We start from the raw sequence: 15,239 nt of genomic DNA, 5'->3' as shown, positions 1-15,239 counted from the left end.
ATTTATTTTCTCCTTTTTATTGAGGATGTAATTCTTTTCTGATGTTTAAGTGTATCAAATCTTTGCGAGCATTCACACTATCTTAGGATTTTTTTTCTTTAGGTTTAACAATATGCCTATGATATTCTCGCAAACGTTCTTTTCAACATGCATCACATCTAAGTTATGACATAATAGGAGCCCTTATAAGTAGCCATCAACATGTTTCATAATGTTAGTTATGGATATTTGTAACAATTTGTGGACAAAAACTAATGAAAAGAGAAAAAGATTGACTTTTTCTTCCACCGTTGAACATATTTTTGTACTTCTTTTGAACTATCATGTTTCTTCCTTTTTTTTCTTGAAGTATTGACATTCACATCCTTTTTCATTTTACCCCAGTCATTTTCAATATCTATCGTTGCATTGAGAATTTCTAACCCATTCAAAGGTCTAGGTTTCCTTTTTCTCTCTTTTTTCCCGTTAAACCACTTCTTTTTCTGACAAAATGGGTGATTAGTGTTAGGATATGCCGGATGCTGTGTGTGCTAAAACACGTTTCGTAAATATGCGCAGCGAAAAATAAAACAATAATAATTCCTAAATTATTACATCACGCACATCACACGTATACAAGGATACAACATGCTAAACATGATAGAATAATTAAATTTTTATGGAAAATAAATTTACTCTAGGTGTACCTTATGGATGACCTGCAACGAGAAGGATATCAACCTTAGTGACGTTGTCGAACCTCGCTTCTATTCGTATCCACGCCGAGATCCTCAAGACAACTCCTTGAGTACAAGCCTCTCCTTCAGAAGGTACTAGCCACGAGTGAAGAAGAGGGATCAAGAGGAAGAGGAAGAGAATCACATAAGGAAGAGATTCCTTCCTTGTGGTGGTCATGACAACAAGGGGAAGGGCTTCCCCTTGTTGGCGGTGGCAAAGAGAGAGGGGAGAGGGAGAGGAGAAGAGAAATTGGGCTAAGATTTTTCAAAAATCTTACAAGTCAATTAATGATCTCATGTGCATAATTTTCTCTCAACCATATCAATATATAACCCTCATTAATGAGTTAGATTAGAAAGTCAAAAACCAACCCATTATTCCTTAACCAAAAATTGGTCCATTAACCCCTTGGTTTGATTCACAATTAAACCAAGTTAGTTCATGACTAATTCATGATTAAACCAAATATGATCCAACTCTTCCATAAGAGATGTGACCCATCCGTGCTTCCATTGCAACAAATATTTTTATATTTTTCTTATGTATGGTCCAACCAAATATTTATCTTTTAATCTAAGAATACTATTGTTTAACTTGTTTTACGTCTTTTAGAGACTTGTTAGTGCGTGTGACCCAATATGTTCTCGGTTTATCTTGGTCGTCCATAATTAACTACTTAATTATAGAATGATCATGAGTGGCACCTAGTAGTACATCATGATCCCCAATTACTTGAAAAATCATAATTGATCTTAGAATTAATTCTAAACCTTTCAGTAGCTACACTAAGTCGTGTCTCATTCCTTTCACTCGTCTTATACCCACTTGGTTTAGGACATGGTCTATGTGTCTTGTCCCCACTAGGTTGACTACGTCACATCTAGTCCAAGTAATACTTTCTCATTCTACGGATTCAAATTACTCATACATGTGTACAAGAGCCTTGCACTCTTAACATGTGTTGCTTTGGCCAAAGACTTTGAGTAATAATCCTAACGAGTGGCCATAGGATATACGTCTCCTCACAAGGAGCGGTGAATCCCTGTGGGCTATCCAAATAGCTTCAAAAATTTCAACTTATACCCAATCATCCCGGGTCCACACTTCAATGAGATGCTTGCTTAAGATGTCAAAGTATATATCTCCGTGACCAAGATAACTTGTATACCTCAAGTCGAAGGAAATGTGCACTCATGCTATAGTAAGAACTTCACAGACATATGAAGTCTTATAGCGAGTCACTCCAATGAATTAGTTACCATAATCAGCATCCACGTTTAACTCTCGACATCCCAATATCTCTAACAAGTGAGAAAATAGCTGCTTGGCCGAACCAAGGAGTATAACCCATGCTAGTCTTATAGAATTGATGATGTCTGAATGCATCAATTAGACGACTAGGAAAATTTTAATATATTCATAATTTCATATATAGAGATAATCACTAGTTGCAATCCAATCATAAATTCTCTCATACTATGAATTATATTACGGACATTCAGTAAATGAGTTTAAGACAATCAAATATATATATAATATACACTCTAATAGTGAATCTATACTTACCAAATAAATAGAAAAAATGTAAGACGATTGCCTCAGGACATCCCTCAAATTCTAACACTCCCACTTGGTCTAAAGTCGATCACCACAGTGTCCTAAACCGTAAGCACCAACGTGGCTCTCAAACTTACTTTATGGTAGAGCCTTTGTCAAAGGATCTGCTAGATTCCTTTCAGTGGGGATTTTCTTGAGTTGTATTTCTTTCCTACTAACGATCTCCTTGATCAGATGATAACGACGAAGCACTTGTTTTGATCGCTGATGAGACCTCGGTTCCTTTGCTTATGCAATGGCTCCAATGTTGTCACAGTAAATAGGTAATGCTTCAACAATGGATGAAACTACTCCAAGTTCAGTAATGAGCTTCTTGATCCGAACCGCTTCCTTTGCTGCTTCCAAAGTTGCAATGTATTCCAGCTCACAAGTAGAATTTGTAATAGTATCTTGCTTAGAACTTTTTCAACTAACTGCGTCTCCATTTAATATGAATATGAATCCAGAATGGGACTTGGAGTTATCCTTTTCTGTCTAGAAACTAGCATCTGTATATCCGTGTATGGTCATATCACCATCTCCATAAACTAAGAACATATCCTTAGTTCTTCTTAAGTACTTAAGGATCATCTTGATAGCCACCCAATGATCCATTCCTGGATCAGACTGGTATCTACTCGTAACACTCATTGCATAAGATACATCGGGTCTTGTACATAACATAACATACATAATATATCCTATTGTGGACGCATAAGGTATCTTATCCATGTAAATCCTCTCTTCTTCTGTGCGTGGGAACATAGACTTTGAAAGTTGAATTCTATACCTCATAGGTATGAAACCTTTCTTAGATTAAGATATGCTAACCATTTTAGCACTCTGTCTATATATGTCGACTGTGAAAGACTAAACAACCTTTTCAATCTATCTCTATAGATTTTTATCCCGAGGATGTAAGTTGCTTCTCCCATATCTTTCATGAAGAATGTATTGGACAACCAAACTTTAACTGACTGTAGAACTGTCACATCATTTCCTATAAGTAATATGTCATCAACATATAATATTAGAAATACGACTATACTCCCATTAACCTTTTGATACACACAAGGTTCGTCTGGATTTTGTGAGAAATCAAACTATTTGATCACCTCATCAAAATGGATATTCCAACTCCTGGATGCTTACTTTAGTCCATATATGGACCGTTGAAACTTGCATACTTTATTCTTGTTGACAGATGTGAAGTCTTCGGGCTGTGTCATATACACATCCTCGAGCAGATTTCCATTAAGGAAAGTTGTTTTCACATCCATCTTCCACATCACATAATCATGATGAGCTGATATGACTAGGAGTATCTGAATGGATTTAAGCATGGCCACAGGTGAGAAAGTTTCATCATAGTCAATGTCTTGCCTTTGACGATAGTCTTTCGCCACCAACCTTACCTTGTAGGTAATAATATTACCATCCATGTCAGTTTTCTTCTTGAAAACTCATTTGTAACCTATAGGCGTAATACCTTCAGGTAGATCCACCAAGTTCCAAACTTGATTTTCGTACATGGAATCCATTTCCGACTTCATGGCTGTAAACCACTTGTCCTTTTCTGAACTATTCAGAGCCTCTTCATAATCAGTAGGTTCCTTATTGCGTGTCCTACCTAATCTACAAGAAGATTGTGTCATAATCGGTTGTGGTTCTTGACTATGCATCTCATTAGTGTTTATTAGAGTCTCTTGAACTTCATCAAGTTCAACCATACTCCCACTTACTTCCTGAAAGGGAAATTCTTTCTCTAGGAAGGTAGCATGCCTTGAAATAAACTCTTTTTATTCCAAGGGTGATAGAATTGGTAACCCTTAGTTTCCTTAGGGTATCTAGTAAATAAACACTTATCAGACTTAGCGTCCAACTTGTCTGATATAGTCCACTTCACATAAGCAGAACATTCCCATATCTTCAAATAAGATATGAGGGGTTTATACTAGTCCATACCTCATATAGAGTAGTTGAGATTGCCTTTGTCGGGACTCTGTTTAGCAAGTAAACAACTGTCATATGTGCATAACCACAAAAGATCTTGGGAAGATCTGTACGATCCATCATTGATCTAACTATATCTAACAAGGTTTGATTATGCCTTTCCGATACACCATTATGTTGTGACATATAAGGTGTTGGGTTTTTCGGGCCGCGAAAACCGCGTTTTCGCGTCGCAGAAACCCCGAATCACCCATGCCACTGGATCTCGTGCGAAGGATAGATTTCAAAATTTAAATACGAGTACGAGTTTCTACTTAGATCTACTCCTAGACCTACATGAAGAAAGATTTATACCTTTGATGCGAAGCCCTTCGCAATCCCGCTTGTCCTCGGTTCGCCGGATCTCGAAAGTGTCAAAGTAGACACTTCTCTATGTGTATCCACACAAGCAAGAGATGGAGAAAAATCTCTAAGGATGTGCTAGCAACCTTAGAGATCAGTAGGGAGGAGAGGGAGAGCAAGAAGAAAACTCAAGAGGAAGAAGAAGATGGAGTTACAACCACTTGAATGAAAAATCAATTTTTTTTTCACCTAAAAGTGGCCGGCCACTTCAAGGCATATAACCCCCATGGAATATCAAGAGTCAAGTCTCTTGATCTCCTCCATGAGGTGGCATTTGGTCAAGTCAAACTTGACCAAATGAAGAAGCCTTGATGATGTGGCATTGGTCAAGTCAAAGTCAAGTCAAAACTTGACTCTTCATCTTCCTACTTAAGTCAAGTCAAACTTGACCACTTCTCTCCCTTGGTTGATCTAATCTAACCATTGGTTCAAGTCAATTTTAATTTAATGAATCTCTATTCATTGAATTAAATTAATTAAATGAGTCTAAGTCCAAATTAGACTCACTTAACACATGAACCAAATTGAGTCCAACTCAATTAGCCTACTTTGGATTACTCTTAATCCAATTTGGTTAATCATATGAACGTAATCATTTAGGTTCATCTAATGAACCTAATCTCCATCTAATTGCCCTTAGTGTGTGACCCTATAAGTTCTGGTAACGTTGGCAATGCCCCTAAACCCATTTAGGAGCATAAGTAATGAGCGGTATCTAGCAACACATCATTACTACCCAAGTTACAAGAATGTTGAGATCCAACATCACCTTGTGACTACTAATTGTGACTCCTCACAAAATATGACAAGTGTCCTTCTATCCTAGACATCTAGATTGATCAATGTGAGGCATAGACCGTGTCATCCTCTAATCAATCTAAATCTTGAAATCCAAGTAGACTCACTCAATCAAATGAGCTCAATATCCTATATTGACTCATTTGGGCATGGCCATGCACTTCGTGGTCTCACTCTATCAAGAATATCGATGTCGCTCCCGTCATATAGGAGGAATAGATCCCATCTACATCACTCACATCCGTCTGCATAATTCGTTACATACCCAGTAATCGCCTTTATAGTCCACCCAGTTACGGGTGACGTTTGACGAAACCAAAGTACATAACTCCTTATGTAGGGATCCATGGTGACTTCAGGTCTAAGGACTAGTAGTTATACTAATAGCCACATGAGAAAGTATATGACACTCATATAACGATCCATACTTTCTTATGGCGGGTCATTCAGTATACATTCTCCAATGCATACCCATGTGTCAACTTGATATCTCTATATCCATGACTTGTGAGATCAAGTCATCGAGTTGACCTACATGCTAGTCTTATTGCATTAACATTGTCCCTGAATGTTAATACTCGACTAGAATGATTAAGAGTAGTGTTCCCTATATCATCTCACTATCGGTTCAACTAACCGATTGATATAGGTGAGAACCGTCTACTCAAGGACGTTATTATACTTAGTTTATTTGGCACCAATATAAGTATAATAACCAAAAACCAAATGCTTTTATTTATTTAGAATATGATACAACAAGTCCAAAATACAATCATCAAATGATTGGCTCTAGGGCTCTAGCTAACAATCTCCCATTAGCACTAGTGTCAATCAGTGTAGGCTCTAAGCCCCAATGACCTAGTGTGACTATCATGCTTCCTCTGTGCCAAAGCCTTGGTCAAGGGATCTGCGATGTTTGCCTCTGTAGGTACTCTGCAAATCTTCACATCTCCTCTCTCGATGATCTCTCGAATGAGATGGAAGCGCCGTAGTATGTGTTTGGTCCGCTGGTGTGAGTGAGGTTCCTTCGCCTGTGCTATAGCTCCATTGTTGTCACAATAGAGCTCAATAGGGTCAGCAATGCTAGGAACCACCCCAAGTTCAGTGATGAACTTTCGAATCCAAACTGCCTCCTTTGCTGCCTCTGATGCAGCAATATACTCGGCCTCTGCTATAGAATCAGCTACTGTGTCCTGGTTCAAACTCTTCCAGCTCACAGCACCACCATTAATGCAAAACACGAACCCCGACTGCGATCTATAGTCATCCTGGTTGGTCTGGAAGCTAGCATCACTGTAACCCTTTACAGCTAGCTCATCATCACCTCCATATATTAAGAAATATTCTTTAGTCCTTCTTAAGTACTTAAGAATATTTTTGACCGCTATCCAGTGACTTTCACCTGGATCTGACTGGTATCTGCTCGTCATGCTCAAAGCATACGAGACATCAGGTCGAGTACATAGCATGGCGTACATGATCGATCCTATGGCTGAGGCATAAGAGATCTGATCCATGCGGTCTCTCTCCTCTCTAAAAGAGGGACCTTGAGTCTTCGAAAGACTCACGCCATGTGACATCGGCAGAAATCCCTTCTTGGAGTTCTGCATGGCAAACCGTAGGAGTACCTTGTCAATGTATGTACTCTGACTTAGGCCAAGCAATCTCTTAGATCTATCTCTATAGATCTGTATCCCTAGAATGCGGGATGCCTCACCTAAGTCCTTCATTGAGAAGCAACTCCCTAGCCAGGTCTTGACAGACTGAAGGATAGGGATGCCCTTCCCAATGAGTAGTATGTCATCCACATACAATATGAGGAAGACAACTATGTCCCCTACAACCTTCTTGTAGACACAAGGCTCATCTTCGTTCTTGATGAAACCAAACTATTTGATCGCATCATCGAATCGAAGATTCCAGCTTCGAGAAGCTTGCTTTAGTCCATAAATGGACCTATGCAGCTTGCATACTCTGCTAGTATGCTTTGGATCTACAAAACCCTCAGGTTGTGTCATGTACACATCCTCGAGTAGGTTTCCATTCAGAAACGCGGTTTTGACGTCCATCTGCCAGATCTCGTAATCGTGGTAAGCTGCAATAGCAAGCATGATCCGAATGGACTTAAACATCGCTACTGGAGAAAAGGTTTCATCATAGTCAATACCATGAATCTGCTTGAAACCTTTAGCTACCAAGCGACCCTTATAGATAAGTCTATCCATGTCAGTCTTTCTCTTAAAGACCCACTTGCACCCAATGGGTTTTACCCCTTCAGGTGGATCAACCAAAGTCCATACTTGGTTGGTGTTCATGGATTCCATCTCGGATCTCATGGCTTCTAGCCATTTCTCGGAATCTGGTCTCACCACAGCTTCCTGATAGGTGGTAGGCTCATCATCTATGAGCACAATGTCATCATAGTCAAATAAGAGAAATGAGTATCTCTCAGGCTGACGATGTACCCTATCAGACCTGCGAAGAGGTATGTCTACTTGAACTGGTTGTTGTTCCTCAACTCTTTGTGGAACAACATCATCCACAACACTTTGTGGTTCCAGTTCAATTTCCATCGAGGCTTCAGTGCTAGGATCTACATCTTGAACTTCTTCAAGATCAAATGTACTCCCACTAGTCTTTCTAGAAATAAAGTCCCTTTCTAGAAAGACTCCAGTCTTTGCCACAACTATCTTGTGCTGATTGGGAATGTAGAAATAATATCCCTTAGTTTCCTTGGGATATCCTATAAAGTAGCACTTGTCGGATTTGGGTCCTAACTTGTCTGAGACTTGACGCCGAACGTAAGCCTCACAACCCTAAATCCTCATGAAAGACACCTGGGCATCTCTCCCAGTCCATATCCTATATGGTGTCTTTATCACGACCTTGTATGGACTCGATTGAGAATAAAAGCTGCCGTGTCTAAAGCATAGCCCCAAAGGTATGTCGGAAGATCTGTGTGACTCATCATCGATCGTACCATATCTAATAGGGTACGATTCCTCCTTTCGGATACACCATTCCACTATGGTGTTCCAAGAGGAGTGAGTTGAGATAGAATCCCACACTCAGCTAGATAGTCACGGAACTCATGGCTAAGGTATTCTCCACCTCGATCGGATCGAAGTATTTTAATACTCTTGCCAAGCTGGTTCTGTACTTCATTCTTGAATTCTTTGAACTTTTCAAAGGATTCAGACTTATGTGTCATCAAGTACACATAACCATATCTACTGAAGTCATCAGTAAATGTGATGAAGTACCTATAACCGCCTCTAGCAGCGACATTGAAAGGGCCACATACATCACTATGTATGAGTCCTGACAAATCAGTCGCTCTCTCGCTGTGCCCACTAAAGGGAGTCTTGGTCATCTTGCCTCGTAGGCATGACTCGCATATCTCATATAATTCTAAATCAAATGAGTCCAACAAACCATCCTTATGGAGCTGGGATAATCGCTTGTAATTTTTATTACCTAAGCGACAGTGCCAGAGGTAGGTTTGGTTCATGTCATTTGACTTGAACCTCTTGGTATTTATGTTATAGATAGGGCTCTCAAGGTCTAGAATATAGAGTCCGTTTATCAGAGGTGCACTACAATAGAACATATCGTTTAAAAAGACGGAACAACATTTGTTCTTTATTGTAAACGAGAAACCTTTCTTGTCCAAACAAGAAACTGATATAATGTTCTTAGTTAATGCAGGCACATAACAACCCGACTAACTCTAGTACAAGCCCAGAGGGAAGAGATAGAAAGTAAGTCCCTACAGCAACAGCAGCAACCCGTGCTCCATTGCCTACTCGTAGGTTCACCTCGCCCTTTGTCAATGCCCTACTATTTCTCAGCGCCTGCACATCAGTACAAATGTGAGAAGCACATCCAGTATCTAATACCCATGATGTAGAAATAGATAGATTGACTTCTATAACATATATACCTGAAGTGGAAGTCTCACTTCGCTTCTTCTTAAGATCCTCCAAGTATACCTTGCAGTTCCTCTTCCAGTGCCCGGTCTGACCGCAGTGGAAGCAGGTAGCATCCTTGGCGACCCCTCCGTTAGGCTTCATTGTCTTGCCTTTGCCCTTGGCTTGGGACTTTCCCTTGCCTTTGGGCTTGCCCTTGCCCTTATGTTTCTGAACCATCAGAACAGTGTTGGGCTTAGCCTTCTTAAGGTTCAGCTCAGCAGTTCTTAACATGCTAAGCAGCTCGGGCAGTGGCTTGTCAATCTCGTTCATATTATAGTTTAGAACGAATTGACTGTAGCTTTCCGGCAAGGATTGTAAGATCAAGTCAGTGGCCAGCTCTTAGCCAAGTGGGAACCCCAACCTTTGTATGTTCTCTATGTACCCAATCATTTTGAGTACATATGGGCCTACAGGAGCCCCGTCTGACATCTTGCACTGAAACAGTGCCCTTGAGATCTCAAATCTCTCATGCCTCGCTTGACCTTGATACAGTTGATGAAGATGTTCAACCATATCGTAAGCGCCCATTAACTCGTGTTTCTTCTGAAGCTCAAAGTTCATGGTCACGAGCATTAGACAAGACACATCTAATGTGTCATCTTGATGCTTCTTGAAAGCATCTCGGTCAGCTCGCGGGGCAGTGGCAGGAGGAGCCTCCGGAATGGGCTGCTCCAGAACGTACAGTTTACGTTCTTGGGTGAGAACTATTCTCAGGTTCCTGTACCAGTCCAGGAAGTTTGCTCCGTTGAGCTTGTTTTTCTCGAGGACAGATCGCAGGGAGAAGGTGTTCGTATTCGACGTCATGGTAATTTACAACAGAAATAAATATCATATTCTTAATCATTTAATTAGGCCTTTAACTAAATGATTCTCCCACTGAATTCTATAATTCATGTGGGACAAGATCCACATCATACTAACCCTTGAGTTAGCTTTGGCTAATACGCCCAAGACTTAGTATGATCGGTAGGTAACGATTACCAATTACATCTCTATGTAACTATTGTTTATAGGATCAATATCCGTATTTATATTAAAACTCGAGTTAGCTTTGGCTAATACGCCCGAGAGTTAATATATATGTGATTTTGACCTATCTTTTCAACCGTTGGAAGAATGCCTATAGTTATACTCGATCCAACCGAGTTAACTAGGAATACTCAATCTAATTGAGTTGTACTCACCCATGCGTTGATAGGCGGGACCAAGATTGTCCCTCCGTACCCTACCAAGATAGTATGTGTTGCTTTGCTTTGGCAGATTCAACAACAACATGCGATCGAGGTAGTGGTAGGTATCACGGCATGGTAGGCATTACGAGTTGACGCATTTTAGATCTAATCTAAACGATGATGCTTATCAAATACTTGATTTAGTTATAATCTAATCGTGGGGTGCATCATGTGCACGATATAGATCTAATCTAATCGCTAGGCACTAATTAACTACTTAATTAAACATGCATCACATACATATAAGCAATTAATTAAATTATTTTATGATTGTGTCATGGCCCTACTACGATCTTCTCAAGCCAATGAGAAGATCGGATGGTCAACCTAAGGTCAACAGCTTCTCAAGCTTCTTCGTTTGACCACCTTGTGTTGCTCGCGCCCTCCTCATAACTCCGTCTTGTGTGGACCTTCCATCGCTTCAAAAATTTACATTACAATTTTGAAACTCGAGTTACATTTGAGTCTAAATCTAATTTACAACCAGAATATAAGAGAAAGGCACGATGTGCAGGTCGTGAAAATAAAATAAAAATAAATAAATACAGCACGCACATCACATAACGGCACGCAGGCCGTATTATGAATTACAACACATTTCCAAATCCAATTTGGGTCGTTTGGGCCATGACTATCACAAAATTAATATATAATTCTAAATTATATATTTTTTCATAATTTTCTGTAATTTTCATAATTTTTACAATTTTATGAGTAAATTTTTCCCGGCGGTCCCATTTAGCGTTTTCGGGCGCAATCGCGGAACGAATCCCCTTGCGGGGCCAGGGGCAGCGCCCCTACCCGCGATCTAACCATCGCGAGGGTTCCTTTGCGATCTAACAGCGCCTAAGCCCGCTGTCCCAAAAATTTTGGGGCGAAACATTGCCGTTTCAGAAAATTCTTCTCGGTAGTCGAAGTCTACAAGTGTCTAAACACTTGTGCTTCGCTTCTACGAGAAAAATACCCATTAAAACTATAAAAACATGAATTTACAGAAAGTTTACAGATCTATATTTTTCATAAAAATACGAATCTAAACTCGTACTCACTTCGCACGTGGCTCTGATATCACTGTTGGGTTTTTCGGGCCGCGAAAACCACGTTTTCGCGTCGCGAAAACCCCGAATCACCCATGCCACTGGATCTCGTGCGAAGGATAGATTTCAAAATTTAAATACGAGTATGAGTTTCTACTTAGATCTACTCCTAGACCTACATGAAGAAAGATTTATACCTTCGATGCGAAGCCCTTCGCAATCCCGCTTGTCCTCGGTTCGCCGGATCTCGAAAGTGTCAAAGTAGACACTTCTCTATGTGTATCCACACAAGCAAGAGATGGAGAAAAATCTCTAAGGATGTGCTAGCAACCTTAGAGATCAGTAGGGAGGAGAGGGAGAGCAAGAAGAAAACTCAAGAGGAAGAAGAAGATGGAGTTATAACCACTTGAATGAAAAATCAATTTTTCTTTTTTCACGTAAAAGTGGCCGGCCACTTCAAGGCATGTAACCCCCATGGAATATCAAGAGTCAAGTCTCTTGATCTCCTCCATGAGGTGACATTTGGTCAAGTCAAACTTGCCCAAATGAAGAAGCCTTGATGATGTGGCATTGGTCAAGTCAAAGTCAAGTCAAAACTTGACTCTTCATCTTCCTACTTAAGTCAAGTCAAACTTGACCACTTCTCTCCCTTGGTTGATCTAATCTAACCATTGGTTCAAGTCAATTTTAATTTAATGAATCTCTATTCATTGAATTAAATTAATTAAATGAGTCTAAGTCCAAATTAGACTCACTTAACACATGAACCAAATTGAGTCCAACTCAATTAGCCTACTTTGGATTACTCTTAATCCAATTTGGTTTATCATATGAACGTAATCATTTAGGTTCATCTAATGAACCTAATCTCTATCTAATTTCCCTTAGTGTGTGACCCTATAGGTTCTTGTAACGTTGGCAATGCCCCTAAACCCATTTAGGAGCATAAGTAATGAGCGATATCTAGCAACACATCATTACTACCCAAGTTACAAGAATGTTGAGATCCAACATCACCTTGTGACTACTAATTGTGACTCCTCAGAAAATATGATAAGTGTCCTTCTATCTTAGACATCTAGATTGATTAATGTGAGGCATAGACCATGTCATCCGCTAATCAATCTAAATCTTGAACTCCAAGTAGACTCACTCAATCAAATGAGCTCAATATCCTATATTGACTCATTTGGGCATGACCATGCACTTCGTGGTCTCACTCTATCAAGAATATCGATGTCGCTCCCGTCATATAGGAGGGATAGATCCCATCTACATCACTCACATGCCTCTTCATAATTCGTTACATACCCAGTAATCGCCTTTATAGTCCACCCAATTACGGGTGACGTTTGACGAAACCAAAGTACATAACTCCTTATGTAGGGATCCATGGTGACTTCAGGTCTAAGGACTAATAGTCATACTAATAGCCACATGAGAAAGTATATGACACTCATATAACGATCCATGATACTTTCTCATGGCGGGTCATTCAGTATACATTCTCCAATGCATACCCATGTGTTAACTTGATATCTCTATATTCATGACTTGTGAGATCAAGTCATCGAGTTGACCTACATTCTAGTCTTATTGCATTAACATTGTCCCTGAATGTTAATACTCGACTAGGAATGATTAAGAGTAGTGTTCCCTATATCATCTCACTATCGGTTCAACTAACCGATTGATATAGGTGAGAACCGTCTACTCAAGGACGTTATTATACTTTGTTTATTTGGCACCAATATAAGTAAGTATAATAACCAAAAATCAAATGCCTTTATTTATATAGAATATGATACAACAAGTCCAAAATACAATCATCAAATGATTGACTCTAGGGCTCTTGCTAACATAAGGTAGAGTCCATTGAGACAATATACCATCATCCCTTAGATAATCTAGAAACTCTTGGCTTAAATATTCACCACCTTAATCGAATCTAAGTATCTTAATATTTTTATCAAGTTGTTTCTCTACTTCACTTCTGAATTCTCTAAACTTTTCAAAGGCTTCAGACTTGTGTTTCATTAGATACATGTTGACCTCCGCAAGTGTACGGAAATGTCGTAAGTAATATAAAAGATTATCGTATCCACAGGGACTGTTGATTAAGTACTAGTTAACTTCACATGGCGAATTATCTAGACAATCGAAAAGTGGTTTACAAATGTTAGAATAAGAAATAGAAGAGAAAAGAAAGAGAGTAAAGAGGGAGAGAATGAGCGTAGTGAATGGAGGGGAATAGATACTAGGATTTCGGTTTCTTTGTGATATTATTCAATGTAAATGATCAACCAAATCTTATTTCTCAATTGTCCACCATTTGTAGAAGGTTGCCGGTGTAGGACCGTGATCGTTCGATAGAGGGGGGGTGAATATCAATTAGAAAACTCGAGTGTAAAAGTACGCAGCGGAAAAGTAAATGAACACAGTTGATTTTACTTCGTTCGGAGCCTATGACGACTCCTACTCGAAGGCCCGTGGTCCTTGACCACTTTCGTTGGGCAATCACTAGCAATTTGAATATGATTACAAAAGGAGTACAAGAAATGCTAATGAAACAAAGTGATACCGACAAGAAAATTAACCAAAGAAGCAGGAGCACTTCGTCGGAGCTTTGTTAGCGTCGTAGGAGCGTAGAGCAGTAGAGTAGGCAGTCGAAGAGTTCTCAGTTGTGTTTGAAGCTCCACCCCTATGGCTTCTTTTATATGCTGCTCTGGGCGCCTAGATCCCTTCCGGGCGCCCTGGTGCGACGTGGTAAGTCCAGTCAGGATGCTCCACGTGGTGAGGCGACGCAGAGGATAAAAGTTGCCTCCGGGCACCCGGATCCCTTCCGGGCGCCCGGACCACCTTTTTCCAGAGATTCCTTCTCCTACAAAACAAGGTTAATCCGAGGCAAAATATACCCTGTAGCACAGATTGTTAGCACAATTTATAAAATATGAATTAACAGAAAAAATATGACTTAGATTCCGTCTTTCCGAGATCGGAATCTAGTCATGATCTTTACTTAGATTTCCGAAATGGATCTAAGCCGGATCGACGCCTAATGTTCCCTTCCCGGGAACGCGTCCTCGCAGTCACTCCCCTCCAGTGACTTACCTTACTTACCTGCCAGACGTCCGGTCAGCCCTTCGACCCGTCTGGACTTCTGGCCAGCTATCCGGTTAGCCCATCGACCTAGCTGGACTTCTCGCCAAGCGTCCGGTCAGCCCGTCGACCCGCTTGGACTTCTCGCCAGCTATCCGGTCAGCCCGTCGACCTAGCTGGGCTTCGTGCCAGACATCCGGCCAGCCCGTCGACCTGTCTGGACTACTCCTGCACACTCGATCAAAGTGTCAGACAACAACAAAACTAACTTAACCCATTTGTCATTCATCAAAACCTAGATTAGACCGTTAGTGCTACCCGCACCAACAATCTCCCCCTTTTTGATGGAATGACAACCTGGTTAAGTTAGTGAAAAGACGCAAAAAATAAATAAAACAGGTACATGGTTTAAAGTTAGTTTTGGTGTTTTCAAT

This window comes from Zingiber officinale, chromosome 10B (assembly GCF_018446385.1).
Source record: "Zingiber officinale cultivar Zhangliang chromosome 10B, Zo_v1.1, whole genome shotgun sequence".
Taxonomy (NCBI): domain Eukaryota; kingdom Viridiplantae; phylum Streptophyta; class Magnoliopsida; order Zingiberales; family Zingiberaceae; genus Zingiber; species Zingiber officinale.
The sequence above is the reverse complement of the archived record's forward strand: the minus strand, read 5'-3'. Positions refer to the sequence as shown.